This window comes from Cyprinus carpio, chromosome B8 (genome assembly GCF_018340385.1).
Source record: "Cyprinus carpio isolate SPL01 chromosome B8, ASM1834038v1, whole genome shotgun sequence".
Taxonomy (NCBI): Eukaryota; Metazoa; Chordata; class Actinopteri; order Cypriniformes; family Cyprinidae; genus Cyprinus; species Cyprinus carpio.
The window spans coordinates 21,414,635-21,434,510 of NC_056604.1; the positions used below are offsets into that span (position 1 = coordinate 21,414,635).

Consider the following 19,876-nt stretch of genomic DNA (forward strand, 5'->3'; position numbering starts at 1 on the left):
TTCTGTCAATAATTACTTTGAATGTGGTAACTGCGTTGCTGTCTATGCAGGGTCAGAAAGCTCTTGGATTTCATCAAAAATCTTAATTTGTGTTCGGAAGATGAATGAAGGTCTTACGGGTTTGGAAAGACCTGATGGTGAGTACTTAATAACAGTATTTTAATTTTTGGGTGAACTATCCATTTAAACTTAATGTGTTTGCTTTAATATAAGCAATTAATATATGGAACAGCTTGTGTGTGTGTGTGTGTGTGTGTGTGTGTGTGTGTGTGTGTGTGTGTGTGTGTGTGTGTGTGTGTGTGTGTGTGTGTCACTAGAGTGTATCTTGTAAATTTTGTATGCACTTCAGTTCACAGAGTGCACATCTTTTCAGCTCCTCATTCTACCGCTTACCCAACAGTCAGTGCTGTGTGCTGTGATGAAGGGCCTTTCATATAAACTATGACTATTAGGATTTAAGTACATAAACTAGTGTTTCTCACTATATTTCATATAAAGACTGATTGTTGTTTTTACTGGACTGGTGGACATTTTATTCACAGTCTTAAGTCCTGTTTAGATTTACACACATTTTAAACCCATTTGAAACTACTCATGAGCTGAAAGCAAACACGAAGCACATATAACCAAGCAGCACTTACGGAGTGAACATATGCAAAGGGCCTCATTCCTATAAGCATTTCCTCTTGGCAAGACTCAGGTGTAGGGGAACTTATCTGTACTCAAGGGCTTTCAACATGCAGAGAGGAACCATATGAAGCCACTTAAGAATTTATCAACGCACTTGAAATTTAGTCTCTCACATTCTCACATTAGGTTTCCACAACAACACAAGCTCATCAATGTGATTCTGGAAAAAAAGGGAAAAAGCAAAGTGCAAAAACTAGCATGTGTTTCCACTCTTTGCGTAATGACAGCGATTTCCCCCGCATACTGATAGTTGCACTGATCCAACCTGCAGAGTGTGTGTTAAACATTTGCTTTATGATCTCATCCTTTCTTCTACAGACAAGAAGAAGTGCTGGTGGGATTTCACAGGATAATTCCACCCTTTTTCTCTACATATCTTAAGTTTTTTTTTATTATTATTTAAAAGGTAACTGATTTTCTAAATGGTAACTGGGAGTTAAGAAATGGAGCCTAGCCTTCAAAACAATATAATCCTACATACCAAGAAAAAAAAAAAAAATGATGACGAAAACATCTTTCATCTCGGGAGACCCAACTGCTAAAAGGCAAAATGATCTAAAGTACACAGCAAGAACATAATCATAAAATTATGAAAGACAAAAAAAAAAAGTAATTTCTTAAGCATACTATATAAATATAATTCTTATATATACTGTTTTCTTAAAACAACAACATGTACCCCATTAGAAAGTGTATTTGATCATTTGTTTTAAGCATAAGCCTCTCAAACTTTTTCTAGATTTATTTATGCTTAAAGGGATAGTTCACCCAAAAATGAAAATTCTGTCATCATTTACCCATCTTCAGGTTCTTCTAAAACTTCTATTGTGTTCAGCAGAATAAATTCATACAGATTTGGAACAATTTGAGGATGAGCAAATAATGACAGAATTTATTTATTTTTTTTATTTTTTTTGGGTGGGGGGGGGGGGTGAAATATCCCTTTAACAGTTAAAAAAGAAAAAGGAAAAAAAAAAGAGAAAAAAATGCTAATGGATTCTGAACAAGTATCTTGTTATAAGGACATTGATGAGGTGATTTGAAGGTGGCTGTTATTGTCATACCCTTTGCAACCTTCAGTGTTTTTACCATTTTTATTGAGAAGACAGTGAAACATGAGAGGAGAGTAGGGGAATGGGATCAGGAAATGACACGAGCCAGGTTTGAACTCGGGTTGCTCGCAAAAGTGTCATCCAAGCACTCAAGGTCTGGCTATAGATGTCATATCTACACCATCTGGATGCAAAAAAAAAAAAAAAAAATCAGCTGCATTCAATTGCCTATTCAACACAAATATGTAATAATATAGCAGATGTTTCACCAATTTCTCATTCTTTTGAGGCTCTCGAAAGTGTGAAATGGACTTTTCCTCATCTGCTGCCTTTGATGTCAAAACAATGAAATTAGTGCAGTCTAGTAATTTTTTCTACAGCTCCAAAGTAATAATTCACATGGCATTTAGAGCTTAGGTGATTGGCTAACAATAAGTGGGCGTCAGAACTCAACACCATGGCGGGTTTCAAATCACTTACCTTCGGGGTCCTGCGCCAGCCAAACAACTGGCATTGGCATGAATGGCAATGCAAACCAAGAGCTTTCTCCGGGTATCTCCAGGTATTTTTCTTGGTGCAGCTACATGTAGATCACATCTCTGATAAAAACAAACAAACAAACAAAAGCAATTCAAATATTAAAAATATTTGGGAAATGAACCCTAGTGCACTTTTAGTAAACTCTCTTTTTTGAATTATTACATAATAGAAAGGACCACATCCTGAGCAATGGTTTGGTTTTCTTTCAAATCTGAATGTAAGTGTACAATCGAGTCTGGAATGGTTTTGCACTTTTCTCAGTGTGTTTCCTTGTTTTTAGAGGAGAATGTTACTGTAGATAACATGACATAATGGTTTATACAGTTAAATTGTGGTCTTTTCTGAGGAGTGAACCACAAACTCATTTGACTCTGGTGTTGAAACTGCATTTCTTCCTGCTGTGTTGAAACGCGCAGACGGATTGACCAACTGAGTTCCACAAATCATGTGGATTTTGACTCTAGCACGTCTCTGAGCAATTACTGGATAGATCTGCTTGAGTGCTTATAGATAGTTTGGCCATCATTCCCAAAGCTCCATTATGCAACGAGGGGAGAGGTACACTCCTGAACTTTGATACATTGACTTGTTTCTTGCCAAGCTACAGTGGTTGGATCAGTCATGACAAAAACAAGGGTGAAACAAACTGTCTCGTGATATCGTGTGGCGCACGTACATGTCCTTACTCTTATTTCAGGTCAAATTGTCACTGGACTTTGACTTCATGACTAAAGCATTTGTCCCCACATTTCACACCATGGGTGTGCTTCTTCACATAAATCTCTTCTTTATGTGCTTTTCATTGATTAAGAATAAAATATAATATAATTATAAAAAAATATATATAATTATTATGAATATATACAAAGTTTTAAGTCAGTACGTTGTTATTTTTTATTATTATTATTTATTTATTTTTTCTTCAGCTTTTATTTAGTAAGGACACTTTTAATGGCTGTTTTAAGTGATGGTTAATGTTACAAAAGATTTGTACATAAAATTTCCCTAAGATTTTCAATTTGAAATAAATTCTGTTCTATTCATCAAAAAACCCTTAAAAGTAAATTGAAAAATGTGTATCATGGTTTCCACAAAGATATTTATAAGAAATGTTATTTGATCAGCAGATCAGTATATCAGAATGATTTCTGAAGTATCATGTGACACTGAAGACTGAAGTAATGATGCTGAAATTTCAGCTTTGATCACAGGAATAAATTATATTTCAAAATACATTACAATAGAAAACTGTTATTTTAAATTGTAATAGTATTTCACAATATTGCAGTTCTTTCTGTATTTTTATTAAATAAAGACAGCCTTGGTGAGACTTATTTCAAATGCATTTTAAAATCTTTATTATTATTATTATTATTATTATTATCATTATTATTATTATTATTATTATTATTATTATTATTATTATTCACAATTTAGAATAATAAAAAATAAAAACATAAAAAAACCTATTATTATTATTATTATTATAAAATATATTACAATAGAAAACGAGAAAACTGTTTTTTTTTATTAAATAAATGCAGTCTTGTGAGCATAAGTGATTTAATTCAAAAGCATTTAAAATTTTTAGTAGTGGTAGTACTAGCAGTAGTAATATTAATATTAGTATTATTCACAATTCAGAATAGTAACGAATTAAATCCAATGAAATAATAAAGCTGGAATTAAAGGAATTTCCATAGATACTTGTTGGCTCTTTACTATTACATACATACATATATATACATAGAATGAATAAATATGCAAGTGTGACCAAGCTTTCAACTTGCAATGTTTGTTTCAGAAAGTAAAATGTTAATTAATTAATTAATTAAAAAAAGAAAAAAAAAAAAAATAGCACACACTAAAAATTCAAAATGCCTCCTACTTTATTTACAAACAGTCCCTGCACTGGCCAGATTTAGAAAAGTTTAATAGTATTAAAATATAAAATCATAATAATAATAATAAAGAAAAGTTACTGGAATAGCCGAGGTAGAGTGGGAGGGAAGCACTGTTTTGCTCTGAACGTTTCCTATTTCCTTCAGCGCTCTTGATTAGCCTCCCATGCTAATGGAGAATTTCCTGTGTTAAGAAAACGCCACTCAAACAAACCGAGACAGGGCAATACTAAATTACACACAAACAGGCTAGTCACGACATGCAGCCTTGAAATATCAAAAAGAGAGAGATATCAAAACAGCACGCAACGTTTCAAGCCAACATTCTTTTGGACATATGGAAACATTGGCTTTAATAATTTCAGCTATTGAAGAAAAACTTTTAATGTTTGACATGGATTAATATACATTATTTTTCTTGGTACTGTATCCGACTGATTTTGAGAGGAGCAACACATGGAAATATTAGTAACGGTTTTATGCAAACAAACGCTTCAAAATCACCTGCCGCAGAGTTTCTTTTGATTCTAACTTGAGATATAATTCTCCAGATTATATCATATTTTCTGTTCTGTTTGCTTTGTAATATGCGGCTCACTGGTTTTGAGCAATCACATGACCAACATATTTTAGTGAAATCTGACACCGTTTCTGTTACATTCGGCATATATGATCATAGTATGTTGATTTTTATAGTGGATTCCCAGAGAAGCTTAATGCCAATCATGCCTGAGAGGCCAATCAGAGCAGCCTAGCTGCGATGTAATTTACCATGTCCTTCTCTCGTCTTTTTTTAACTTCTGTCCCTTCATTTTACCACATTTGCAGTTTCCATTCCATAGTACTTTTTTCTCGGATGTCCTCTCTTGACCAATACCACATGCCACACATTCAAGTTAAGCAATCTTGCTCTCTAAATTGGATTTGCACTTTCCTTTCATCCTTAATTCCACTTTTCTCACTCTGCTTTTCCCCCTCAAGGAACAGGATCATGTCGCTGTTCCGTAAAGAGGTCTGTCTCTTTTTTGATCCCCACGTGCGCAGACGTTTCCATGGCAATTAATGAAACAATCCCGAAACAAATTGGTGGCAGGTGTATGATAAACAGACGGACTAAGGCATTCTGACTGTGCTCATAACTTACGGCCAAGCTTGATAGCATCTAGCTAATTCAAGGAGGCCTGCTCTTTGTAAACGGGGTTTCCATCCTTTGAAGGACAGAGCTGCAGTCTTGTAAACTTCTTACAATCCGGTTAGGCTCTTCTAAGGCAATGGTGAGGGAGACCGGAGGCGGACAGATGTGGGAAGGTCAAGGAAACGGAGCAAAACAAATTTACGAGGCATAGGGACTATGTGGATACTGAGGAGATTATAGCTTTGAGTTAGCCTGCAGTGATAAAGAGCTTTTCCTGAGTCATTACTGGGATGATGTGAATGTTCTAGAAGGGCGGTTCTCAAGTGCTTCTCGACTAATAATCAAGGCCCTTTTTGCTGGTGTTTCAGTGTTGAATTACAATAAAAATAGGCTTTCGTGGAAGCACCGTGATCAAGCGCACCTCTTGACGTTCCTTACATGACCACAAGAATGTGGACACCTGGACACCACACTGAAATTCACTTGCTGAACATTTCATTTCTAAAGCACTGGCATTAATATTTCACTCATTGGACTGAAACCGTTAGTCCACCCAAAAATGAACATTCTGTCATTTTTTACTCACCCTGAAGTTGGTTCAAACTATTCATGCACATTCAAAACATAATTGAAGATATTTTTAATGAAACCTGAGAGAATTCTGTCCCACCATTGGAATTCCATTTCACCAACACTTTCTAGTTTCAAAGACTAATCCAAATAAATGGAGTATTCTAATCCAAGTCTTCTGAAGAGACACAATCGTTTTACATGATGAATAGATTTCATTTAGGCTTTTGTTCACTTGTAAATACTGATCATCATGCATACATAGAGTACATAAAACATGCAGCTCACCTTATTTGCTTAATGTGCATAAGCAAACACGAAACTAAAAGCATGCAATTTCTGAAGGAGGGACAGAAATCTTTCAGGTTTCATTAAAATGATCTTATTATTATTTGTATTTCAAAGATGAAAAAAAAAATCCAGCTGGTTTTGAATAAGTGCACAAGTACACTGGCAGCTTACACTGTAAAAAAAAGAAAGGTTCCAAAAGTGGCTTTTCACAGTTATGCCATTAAAGAATCATTTGGAGTTCCTTTAAGAACCTTTTGTGGAATAGAAAGGATCCATGGATGTTAAAGGGACAGTTCACCCAAAAATTTAAATTCTATCAGTAATTACTCACCCTCATGTCGTTCCAAACCTGTAAAACCTTTTTTAATCTTCGGAACACAAATGAAGATATTTTTGATGAAATACAAGAGCTTTCTGACCCTGCATAGACAGCAATGGAACGACCACGTTCAAGACCCAGAAAGTTGTAAGGACATCGTTAAAATAGTCCATCTTAAAATAGTGACGTCAGTGGTTCAACTGTAATTTTATGAAGCTACGAGAATGCTTTTTGTGCACAAAGAAAACAAAAATAACAACTTTATTTAACGATTTCTTCTCTTCCGGGTCAGTCTCCGTAGCCATTCACGACAGTACCACGATGACTAGAACCTGCGTGGTACTCTCGTAAAAATGCACTATTTTAACAATGTGCTTACTCCCTTTCTGGGCCTTGAACTTGGTAGTTGCGGTATTGTCTATGAAGGGTCAGAAAGTTCTCGGATTTCATCAAAAATATCTTCATTTGTGTTCTGAAGTGTGTACTAGATGTTGAAACATGACTCTGAGGATTTGATCTTGTTCAGACACAAGAGTTTTATTGAGCCAATATTTGTTCTTTTTCTTTGTGTTTATTGCTTTGACAACGAAACTTGGATGCAGTGGTGAAATTCCTAACTTTAGAGTTTCTTATCCATTGAATGATTGTAATCTATATATATTTTCATTTAAGATGTCATTATCAGATACTACACTACATGATCAAAGAACATCAGTAAGGTCAGGCACTGATGTTGAGTGAAGGCTTGCTGTTCAAATTCATACCAAAGTCGTTCAATAAGGGTTCCTGTCTGGCTTTTGTGCAAATCAGTCAAGTTCTTCCCTGAGTGAACCATTTCTTCCTGAATTTTGGTGTGCCCCATTCCAGTATGTTTGACTGTATGCACTTTTTAGTTAAGGGTGTAGCTAAAACAGCCAAAATGGATATCTAAAAGTAGGTGTTCACATACTTTTGATTATGTAGTAAAATATTTGATGATAAAAACCTCAACAGAAATATATAGATTACAATCATTCAATGGTTGAGAAACTCTAAAGGCAGGAAGTTCACCACTGCATACAACTTTCTCTGTCAAAGTACTAAACACAATGTAAGAGATCAAATATTGGCTCAATAAAACAGTTACAATTACCATCTGACTGCTTTGCCAAAATATTATCAGATGTTTGCACAAAATATATTCTGGTTTCCAACGATCACTGTGCTTATCAGTCATTGGCTCAGAAACCCAAACACAGCCCAACTAATAGCTATACTATTTTGGTCACTGTTATCCAATCAAGAACAAGTTGTGTCAGTCAGTACCACAGTGTATCCAAAAATTCAATTTAGCTGACTTGATCAAAGGCTCATTTGATCAATGGACAAAGACTAAAGTTAAAATGTAATTTTGCCAATATCTGTCAGGAGCCATATCTATTGACTGTTATTTGACAAGCCAAGCATGCCGCTTCTAAAAGTTTATTTGGGCATAAAAGCAGTGAGGTGAACTTTTCAAAGGGCCACTGGCCGTCAACACCTCAAGCTGTGCCAGTCTTCACCCCAGCCCTCTGGACTACTACCACAGCCAGCTATGGCACGTTCTCACGCACAGACTAATGACCACCTGCCAAGTCTGTCAGCTCCGACACTTACTGCTGCGGTTCACATTGACAACCTAAAACATACACACAGAACAAGAAAACACTCAGATGCATGAGAACACAATTACAAATATGTGCTGTTTCTACATATGGCAAAAAAAGCAATATGGCCAATATTTGCAGTCTCAAAGGATATCCCCTCAAATGCTCCCATTGGAGAAATACTGCCCCTCCTCAGGGCTTTTCACTGTTTCCTTCAAAGGGAGTGTCCACTGTCCTCTAAAAAAAGGGTGTAACAAGTGCTGATAGAAGCTTTCTAATCTGCATAGTGTTCGTTGCTGCCTGCACACTGAGCAGGGGACATCTGTACATTTGGTGACTTACGTCACTTATGTTGCAACATCAAACACTGTTAGTTCTGCAGATTAGTGAATAAGAGTATAATGAAATAACACAGATTAACATAGGCATATTTTCTTGAATAAATATTTTTTTTTCTAAATATTTTCTTTTTACTTTCTTTTCTTTTCAAGAAAAACCAAGGTAAAAATTAAAACTGCAAGCAGCGATAAAAGGGCCCTCACACCCGGGCTCAACACCACCCGGTGGCCACAGGAAAACTGCAAACAGTGGGCAATATGCTTTTAAAGTGGTAAATATAGGAGGAATATGTTAATATGTGCAAAATTTCCTGCTGCCAACAGGAGACGCTATGATTATAACTGAATATTGGCATGTAGATGTCTTCAGGCCAGGACTCTTATCAAACATGTGAAGTTTGGGGCAGATCGGACAGTTCATGTTTAAGTTAGTGTGAAACAAGTAATTTCCTGTTGCCAGCAGTTGGTGCTATAATTTTAACTGAATATTGGCATGTAGATGTCTTCAGGCCAGGACTCTTATCAAACATGTGAAGTTTGGGGCAGATCGGACAGTTCATGTTTAAGTTAGTGTGAAACAAGTAATTTCCTGTTGCCAGCAGTTGGTGCTATAATTTTAACTGAATATTGGCATGTAGATGTCTTCAGGCCAGGACTCTTATCAAACATGTGAAGTTTGGGGCAGATCGGACAGTTCATGTTTAAGTTAGTGTGAAACAAGTAATTTCCGTTGGCGCTATAATTTTAACTGAATATTGATGTGTTCAGGCCTTTAGATGCGTTCAGGCCAGGACTATTTTAAAACATGAAGTTTGGGGCAGATTGGGCATTGTAGGCTTGAGTTACAACAACTTCCTGTTTCATGGTATTAATAGAGTGCTTTAGCACTTAGCAAGTGTTGCTAGCATGTTTCTAACATGCTTAGCACACAATGGCATATTTTACTGTGTTGCTAATAGTGCATCACAATGTTAAATATGTCACTTCCTGTTGCCAGTAGGTGGCACTATAACTATAACCAAATATGAGCCTGTAGATGTCTTCAGGCCAGGACTCTAATCAAATATGTGAGGTTTGAGGCAGATTGAACATTGTATGCATGAGTTACAAAAACTTACTTTTTGATGGCTTTAATAGCATGCTTTAGCACTTAGCTAAGTGTTGCTAGCATGTTTGAGCATGTTTCTAACATGCTTAGCACACAATGGCATATTTTACTGTGTTGCTGAAACTTCCTGTTTTACTGCATTAACAACATGCTTTAACACTTAGCTAAGTGTTGCTAGCATATTTTAGCATGTGTCTAACATGTTGCCAACCTATTTAACACTTGTTGATGCTTTTTAATATGTTCCTAGGAGTCCATAAAAGTGTTAACCATTGCACTTCCTGTTGCCAGCAGGTGGGGCTATGACTATAACTGAATACAGTATGCAGATGTGTTTAGGACAGGACTCTTATCAAACTTGTTAAAATTTGGGGCACATCGGACATTGCTTACCTGAGTTACAGCAACTTCCTGTTTCATGGCGAAACAACAAAATTTGTCAGGCTGCCAGGGACACGCCCTTTGACAAAAACTCAGGATCTTCGCAATTTAACCTTCACCAAATTTGAAGATGATCCGATTGAAACTGTAGGAGGAATTTTGTCAAAGTAAGAGGCCTGCAAATGGCAAAAACTGCACAAAATCATACAGAAAATTCAAAATAATGTACTTCCTGTTGGGTTTTGGATTTGGTACCAGGATAATTTTTTGTAGGTAATGGTCTGTAACGTGTGTATTGATATTCGTACATGTATGTAAAACGTAGCTCAAGGCACACTCCGTTGAAATTTTACAGGTGGCGCTATCAAGCCATTTTGCCACACCCACTTCTTAAACCCATATCAGATGTAAATTTTTGCTAGTTCTGACGCATTTGCAAAGTCACCCTCTCCGATGAGAGAGCCGTCCCCTGTCCTCTTCTCATGCCCAGAGCAGCATCCCTTGGCTGAAGCGAGTGACCTAGTCTCTTTCGGCGGATTGGAGTACGAGCCGCTTGATGACTCCATGTCACTCACGGCTTCTGAAACGGAGGATTGGGTCGGCGATTCTGACCCCGCCCACTTGCCGTCACTGGAGACCATCAACGCCAGAGCTGGGATGGACACTGAGCTTCTCCGCATCCTCTCCAAGGACGTTGAGGAACTTAATCTGGAGTGGGCTCCCCCTGAAGAGGTGACGCGCAGAAGGGTGGACGAGTGGTACCTGCCAGGACACCGCCAGGCCCCCCGCCAGCGCTCTGCCATGTTCTTCCCTGAGGTTCATGATGAGCTGACCAAGTCGTGGCACGCCCCCTACTCGGCCCGCCTACGCACTTCCTCCTCTGCAGCTCTCAGCTCAGTAGACGGCTCTCAGGAGAAGGGCTATGAGCAATTGCCGCCCCTGGACGAGGCCGTGGCTGCTTACCTCTTCCCCCAAACGGCTGTTGGGTGGAAAAGCAAGAGAGCCCTTCCTTCCAAGCCCTGCAGGATGACCTCTGCCATGGCCGGCAGAGCCTACACTTCTGCGGGCCAAGCTGCTTCAGCACTACACACTATGGCCATATTGCAAGTGTTCCAGGCAAAGCTTCTCCGTTCCCTGGATGAGTCTAGCCCTAATGAACCTGCTTTTCGCGACCTCCGCAGCGCCACGGATTTGGCCCTGCGCACCACGAAAGCCACGGCCCAGGCCATCGGACGATCCATGGCCAACCTGGTTGTGCTGGAGCGCCACCTCTGGCTCAACCTAACGGAAATTAAGGAGAGCGACAAAGTGGCCTTTCTCGATGCCCCAGTCTCTCCATCCAGTCTCTTCGGGCCAGCCGTAGAAGGTTTTACAGAGCGCTTCACTGCAGCACAGAAGTCGTCCCAGGCCATGCGACACTTCCTGCCCAAGCACTCCATCTCTGCCTCGAGTCGCCCCAGGACTGCGCCGACTCAGCACCAGAGAAAGCCTGTCCCTTCTACCCCCCAGGCAGCGCCCCCTAAGGAGCACAATCCAGCTCGCCCCGCTAAGCGCGCTAAACCGCCTAGACGTCAGGGACCCGACGCCCTCTAAATTCTCCTGATCGTTGGGGAAGAAAGAGGAAGGGGCAAAGTCCCGCCGCGACCGGACCAGCCCAGAAGCTCTCTCGCCTGCCTGCTATGCGACCTGGGCCCACTGTTGTTGCGTCCACGCAAATCGCCGTTATTATGGCGAACACAATAAATATTTCACATTTTCAAAAAGAGAGCAGTTTTCCTCTTCCACACTTGTCAGTGTTCAGGCCCCTAGTCAGCGGCCTGCCATCCGACACTATCCAGCCTCTTGTCACACGGGCCGAGGCCTAGGAAGGCCATCCTCGGAGTGTCCAAGTGGGTGTTGGGGATAATAAAACACGGCTACTCACTGCAGTTCGCCCAACAAAGAAGTACATTTTTTTAAGAAGATGATTCCCACTTTGGTAGAGCCGGACGATGCTCAGGTCCTCCGCACGGAAGTGATGACGCTGTTAAGGAAGGGAGCAATAGAGATAGTTCCTCCCTCAGAAAGCGGATTGGGGTTCTACAACCATTATTTCCTTGTCCCCAAGAAAGATGGTGGTCTCAGACCCATCTTAGACCTCAGACTCCTGAACCTCTCCCTCATGAAACGGAAGTTCAGGATGTTGACATTGAAGCAGATCCTTACGCAGATTTGCCCCGAGGACTGGTTCTTCTCGCTGGACCTGAAAGATGCTTACATTTACATCCAGATAGCCCCCCATCACAGACGATTCTTGAGATTCGCGTTCGAGGGTGTGGCTTACCAATATACATTCCTTCCCTTCGGGCTGTCTGTAGCTCCCCGCACTTTCACGAAGTGCATGAACGAGGTGCTTTCCCCTCTGAGACAGATGGGAATCCGCATTCTGAATTCTGATCTCGACGACTGGCTCATTCTAGCCAAGTCGCAAACCGAGCTAGACCACCACAGATCCATGCTCCTGAGCCAATTAGAGTGCCTAGGACTCAGGGTCAATTTTGCCATGAGCTCACTGCTCCCCAGCCAACGTATTACGTTCCTGGGAGTGGTTTTTTAACTCAGTCCATATGAGGGCGGTCATATCACCAGAGCGCACTCTGGTACTTCAGCAGCTTGCGGCCTCCGTCAGGAACAAAGCCTGTTTCCCTCTGAAGTTCTTTCAGAGGATGCTAGGGCTGATGGCTTCTGCCTCCCCAGTTTTACAGCTCGGCCTCCTACGAATGCGGCCCCTGCAATACTGGCTGAAACTCCGGGTCCCACCTCATGCTTGGTGGCACGGCCGCTTTCCATCAGGGTCAACCAGGCCTGTCAAGCAGCCCTGGAGCCTTGGAAGAACCCTATTTGGTTCAGTCGTGGAGTACCCCTACAGGCGAAGGACAGAAGGACAGTGCTCTCAACAGATGCATCCAACCTGGGTTGGGGCGCTTTGTGCGAGGGCAGACCAGCCTTCGGCTCGTGGTCGCACGAGGAGAGCCATCTCCATATCAACTGCCTCGAGATGCTGGCAGTAGAATGACCCCTTCAATCCTTTCAGGCGATCCTGAAAGGGTGCCACGTCCTAGTCCAGTCGGACAGCATGACAGTGGTGTTCTACATAAATCACCAAGGCGGCCTTTCATCCAGCCGCCTCTGATAACTGGCAAAGCACCTCTTGGAATGGGCATTACCCAGGTTGCGATCGCTCAAGGTGACGCATATACCTGGCAAGACGAATCTGGGAGCAGACATGCTTTCGCAGAGCAATGTCCCCTCGGACGAGTGGATTCTCCATCCCCAGACGGTTCTCGAAATCTGGGAGATTTTCGGGAAGGCAGAGGTCGACCTCTTCGCCTCAGAAAGCAACTCTCATTGCTCAACCTATTTTTTGGAAGGACACAGATGCGCTGGCCCACGACTGGCCCAGCCTCCTTCTTTACGCTTTTCCCCTGATCGCTCTGATCCCTCAGATCATCAGACGAGTCAGGGAAGACATGCACAGAGTCCTCCTGGTGGCCTCACTCTGGAGGAGCCAAGTTTGGTCCTCGGAGCTATTCAGGCTTTCCATGAAAGCCCCATGGCCGATCACCCTGAGGCGGGACCTCCTTTCTCAGGTGAACAGGACAATCTGGCATCCACAGCCAGAACTCTGGGCTCTGCATGTATGGTCCCTCGATGGGAGCCTCTAAGCCTCCTCGGGGACGTGCTACACACCATTGCTCAGGCAAGAGCCCCGTCTACAAGACGCATCTACGCCCAGAAATGGTCAGTCTTCGTTGACTGGTGCTCAGCACGAAATGAAGACCCTGTTGAGTGTGACGTATCTCCGATACTGTAATTTCTCCAAGAGCGTCTAGACAAGGGTTTCACCCCTTCCATGCTCAAGGTGTACGTAGCAGCCATGGCAGCATTTCATGCTCCTATCACTGGCCAATCAGTGGGTAGAAACAGCCTCATTGTGTGTTTCCTGAGAGGCTCTAGGCGGTTGAAGCCCCAGCGTCCTCTCACCGTTCCCACTTAGGACCTTCACACGGTCCTAAGCTTGAGCTGCTGCGGTCAGCTGACCTTCGGCCCCTAATGCTCAAAACCGCTCTGCTACTTGCTCTAGCATCGGTCAAGCGTGTTGGCGATTTGCAGGCCCTCTCAGTGAGCCCTGCATGCCTTGAGTTTGGGCCCAATGACTCAAAGGTCATTTTAAAACCCAGGCATAGCTACATCCCTAAAGTGCTCTTGACGCCGTTCAGAGCACAGGTAATTTCCCTCTCAGCTCTGCCTTCATTGTCAGGTGAGCGAGAGCTGGATTTACTCTGCCCAGTGAGGGCTTTAAACGTAACCTTGGTTCCCTGAGATACAGAACGAGTACTGCGTCACATGCCGTGCCACGAGGCTGCGGTATCGTTGCTTCAGTCGTATGACCTGATTTCCTCTGGCGATTTGCCTGCTTATATAGCCATTCACTGTCATTGGTTTAAAAAAAGTTTACAGATTAAACCAATGGCAGTGCAGTTGCACTGCGTTATTGAAAAAAGGCTTCAGTATCGAGGAAAAAAAGGAGCTTTTCCCCCCATACGCAGTACTCGTTCCGTATCTCAGGGAACCGAGGTTACATTCGAAACCGAGTTTTTCCACCCGAGTTTTCTAAAAATCTAATTGCTGCAATCATTTCATGATCATTTATGCATTTATGTAATAAGGTACACATTTTAAAGAAATATAACTTGTGAACAGTATACTTTTATTATTGTAGATTTTTTTTATTATTTAATTTTTTTTTTTTTTTTTAAAGCTGTGTTCAAATAATATTGAAAGGTGTAAAAATATTATTTAGTTCATTATTACTTTATTCAAAACGGTTTTCTAAAAATCCACCAAGTAAGATGTTGTCCACTGGAAACTTGTTTGGCATTTTTTGCTAATTTCTGCAATTGTTTAATATTAATGTTAAACACTGCATATTTGATAAAAAAAGGAAAAGTAAGTTTTGATTTCATGGTGACTTTACACACACACACACACACACACACAAAATTAGAATTCCAGACCCATGGCTACCTTTTTCATGTTTATTTTCGGTATATATACTTGTAACTATGTTTTTTATGACCTTAGCAGTGCCCTTCAGACATAACCACTCCATACAATTTGAAATCTCCCTTAAGAGAGAAAAAGTGGTGCAAGAGAGAGACAGAGGAGAGGAGGCACCTGTGCATTGTCATCAATCAAAATAAGAGACTGTAGAAGAGCTTTTATTGCTCAAACCAATTAAGCCCTTAACAAGTTCAGATGAGCCTCTCGCTAATGAGTCACTCCACTTCCACAGCACATTCATCACCCCGCTTGCTAATGGACTCAGAGTCAGCAGTGACCACTCCAATCCACATGCCACATTGTGAATATTGTATGAGTTTTTTTGTTTGTTCTAGTTTTATGACCACATAACAAAGTTTAATATTAATTCTATTCATGTCCTTGAGATGATTCAATATGCAATGGCATCACTGTTGGTTAGATTTTAAATGCCTAATATACCCTGATAAAAAAATGTTATATCTTTAAAATACATTTATTTCATATAGTTCAAAGCTGTTAACATATTTACTGACATATTGCTTGAGACTTACTAATATTAAAATTTTAATTAAACTTAATTTGGAGTACTACTTGTGTACAATGCACATTTCGTAATATTTAGCCTAAAATGGGTTTTAATGTCACTATTGATAAGGACTTATTGATCTTTGAATAATTTCAGTCTTTAAATGAAAGATATTTAAATGTACCTAAAGTATCCTTACAATAGTTCCACTTTTGCAAGTATTTTGCAACATATATTCAGTTGGACTTCAGCACTACTTTCGCAAAATTAAAGTGCATTTAGCAAAAAATGAGTTCTTCCAATTTAGCAGACTGTAACCATACCAATTTAGAAAACCGAGGGCCAGTTTTACTAAACAGGGCAAGATATTTTGAAGAATGTGTGTAACCAAACAATTGCTCGTAGCAACTGTTTTTTTTTTTTTTTTTCAAAATATCTTCTTTTGTGTTCAGAAGGAAGAAATTCATACAAATTTGGAACAAATTGAGGTTGAGTAAATGATGACAAAACTGTCTTGAGGTAAAACCTTTTAACTGAGAGAGAAAGAAAAAAAAAACATTTCTGAGCACAATTATCATAATAACCCATAATGCAAACATACTGAATTAAACTGAGAATAATTTTCCATCTCATGACTGCAGGTATGAATGATATGTCTGATCACTGACCAAAAGGTTTCAATCGAAAGTCTAAGCTAACATGAAGCACTAGATCTTCTGAGGACATCAGTGTTAAGCATTTTATATGTAGCCTCTGTCCAAACTTATTTAGAATGGCATGAAGCTTGTGGGTCAGTGTTCATTCTGAAATCTAATAAAATACTTAAATCACATCAGGGTTTACAGAAGAATTTCTCTGAAGATAATGAACACCGACAAACTTTCATAGTGCTCAGATGGAGACACAATACACTTCGGGTCATTTGAGTTCAGTCTGTTGTACTTACCTTTAGCTACATTTGATCATTTTGATATTTTCAAATACCTTTATGTGAATAAAATCTTTAACAAAACTTATTAGGTTGTCAATCCCACAATTTCGCCAAGTACTTCATTGCTTAAACGTCCCAAGAGAACAACAAAAGCAATAAAAACTCACTTAACTGAAAAGAGAATAATGCTTTCAAGTCTTTATGGGGAAAGAGAGGAAATACAGTTTGTTTTTATCTGTGTTCATCTATATTCAGCACCCTGTGACCGGAACTAATTGTGAGCCTTGTTTTCAATTTTATACTGTTCTCAGCCAATTTCTTTGACAAAAGTTAATATAAAATGTTTCGGTTAAGACAATCTGAGAGGAAATATTCTTGTCATATGAACACATTTTTCAGAATCAAATCTAACGTGATCACTGGGTCTAAATATTCAATTATTCTATCTACATGTGTGATGCAACCACTTTCCAAAGACAAGCAGTTTGTCTGGCCTTACTAAATGTGCAACACTAGTTGGTGGAATACAGTTAATGTTTAAAACAGCCAATTAGATTTCTGTTAGATTTCAGATTTATATGGAACATGTAGCTTTAAATGTAATTTTTTAGCCTCACACCTAGTTTAGACAACAGTGTTAGTCAACACTTCCCTTGTGAAAATGAAGTGCGCTAATTTCAATTGAATGTGCACTTCAGTGTACTTCAAATCTCATAAAAATGAAAACTAAAAAACTGTACTTGTGTAAAATTAAAGGCCAATTAAGTGTATTAAAAGAGTAATTGTGAAATTACTTATAAAGATGTATTTAAGTTCTCCTTATGTGAGTCAAAAACACACTTAAATTAAACTAAATGCATTTAATATAAATTAAATCTATCCTACATTTTTATTTAATTGCAGTTTACTTGCAATTAAATGTCCAAAATCATTGCAATCAGTTTGCACCTCAGATATTCTCAGATGAGTACTATTTCACTTTAAAAGAAAAAAAATGTACTTTTTTGTCTACTTAAAAAAATGTACTTCTTTGTAACAAGGGTTTGCAACCGAGAGCACACGCTAACGTATTGAGTGGTGTGAACAAAATAAGATAATGTCAAGCAGAAAGACAGAGAGGAGGAAAAGAGACAGAGGAGGGAAGGAAGTACTTGATGACAAAGACCTTGGCGACTACTCTGCCCAGTTTTTTACAGCTGAATGGCATGCCAGGCATTTGTCTTGATTGTTCTTCCTGGTTGTGGCCGGGTTGGCGTGAGTCGCAGGCCAGATAAGCATCTATTATTTTTAGTGCTGAACAACGGCCCCAAGGGAGCTGGTATCCTGTTCATATCGCGAAACACTGCAACAGAACACAGCAGAATGCGATCGTGGAAGATACGCCACAACAGGTTGGGATGTAACATGACAGACTTTGCAGCTGCTCTCACAAAAATTAGATTTGTGCTTTTATTTAAAGTAGTTAACTGAGCTAATGCAATCATTTTCTTATAAAAAAAATAGGTTTTATTGAATGGTGATGTCATTATAATAATTATTATTGTATGTAATACAATGTGAAAAAAAATAAAATAAATAAATAATAAATAAAAAAATTATTTTGGGGGGTTACAAACTACTTCTAATTAAAGCCAGACTCTGGAGGAATCCACAATAAGCAGACATGCACTATCAGTCATCAGTTTGACTAACTAATCTGAGCACAGAATGATTGACAGAGCCTCAGATAGCCATGTGACTGAATTCTTGACATACAAAAACATTTCTGACTTCCTTTGAACATGTAACACCAGGACAATACAGAAGGAGATGGGTATGAACAGATAGCTCCGTCTGAACAGGCCTGTCTGGTTGTGGCAGCTACCCTTAGGGTGAGATGGAGACCAAGACATGGGACATTAAACATGGAAACACGGGATAATCATCTGAATCTCAAAGGAAATTATTACTTCAACGCCAACATAAAAATTCATTTTGATATAAAGTGTCATGTCATGCATGATACTTAACATTTTTTTTTGTGTGTGTTAATCCTCAAATTGGCACCTATTTTTAGATTAACAGTATAAAGGTAAAAATACATAACTAAAAAATGAATCTGTTGACAATAGCAAGGGTTTCTCCTGAACTTTAATTTTTAAATCCTTTTACTAATTTATCACTTATTAGAATTAAACTGGTCAAAGACAGGTTCAGTTTCCAAAGGGAACACACATATCGATAAAAAATATACACTAAGATGCATTGGAAAAATGGTAATGTTATGTACATCAGGAATAAATGACGTCATGGTTCTGCATGGTTTTGGTACAGCAGGAGGAAAAAAAAAACACACACATACATACATACACTATATTATATAAATTTTATTTTTTTATCTTTTTATTTTTAATTAAACAATGCATTTGCTAAACAAATTGTTTTTTTCTTTAAATAAACTCAATTACAATTAAAATTTTCTTAGGGATAAAAATATACCTAAGCTTCTGCTCTAAACCAATGGGAGCCTTTTTACATAAGGTTACAATTAACAGCAGAGCCCAAACTTAAATTTAATTACTATTTATTTTTAACGATAATAATCAACACTCAAAAATGTGTATGCAAACATGTAAATTGCACATAATGACATTTTAAATTAACTTCTAAATTATACAATTTCTATTTGTTGTTGAAATAGAATAATGTACACTGTGGCTGTCATAACTTGTTTCATAAAAGATTTATTTAAACATACATTAAATAATTAAGACATCACTAACAGGTAAAGTAAAATTTAATAATGTATATAGTCTTCTATTTCTCAAATTGCTCTTCTCTTGACTTCATTTCTCTAGCAAATAACGAGCTGTAGACACTGCTGTCAGTCGATTAAAAATTTTTATTAATCGCACATTTTTTCTGAAATAAATCGATCACGATTAATTGTGATTGTGATTTATCACATTATTGATTTTCTCTTTTTTTCTTTTGTTCTTTGATTAACAGACATCACAGCAGCTGGGTTATTAGGTTATTTGGCTGCTATTACTTTAGGAGCTGCCGTGGCTGAACGTGAAGAACCGTTAACATCCAAATAAACTTTCCATTCCACAAATGTTTCTTCATAGTGAAAATGCCTTTGAGTATTAATGTTCTTCACTAAGAAAAAAAAATGGTTCTTTTAAAGGCAGTTCTTCGGGGGACTCAAAAATAATTATTCTGCTGTGAAACCCTTCCTTTTGGAACCTTTATTTTTACAATTCAATCTGTTATATGCCATTTCTTTGTAAATATTTTTGAAACGTACAAGCAATTTCTGTGTGGAAATAGTTTAAAAAGTGATTTTCTATTTTTTTTTTTTTTTTTTTTTTTAGTGGAGTGTATGGTTTTGATGTTGTTACA

General features: G+C 38.8%; 1 protein-coding gene across 2 annotated transcripts in view; it reads right to left on the reverse strand.

Annotated features, from left to right (window-relative positions):
• The window catches only part of LOC109053914 (disintegrin and metalloproteinase domain-containing protein 9), a 1,168,157-nt gene that overhangs the window by 627,657 nt on the left and 520,624 nt on the right, over positions 1 to 19,876 (reverse strand). The window lies entirely within an intron of this gene.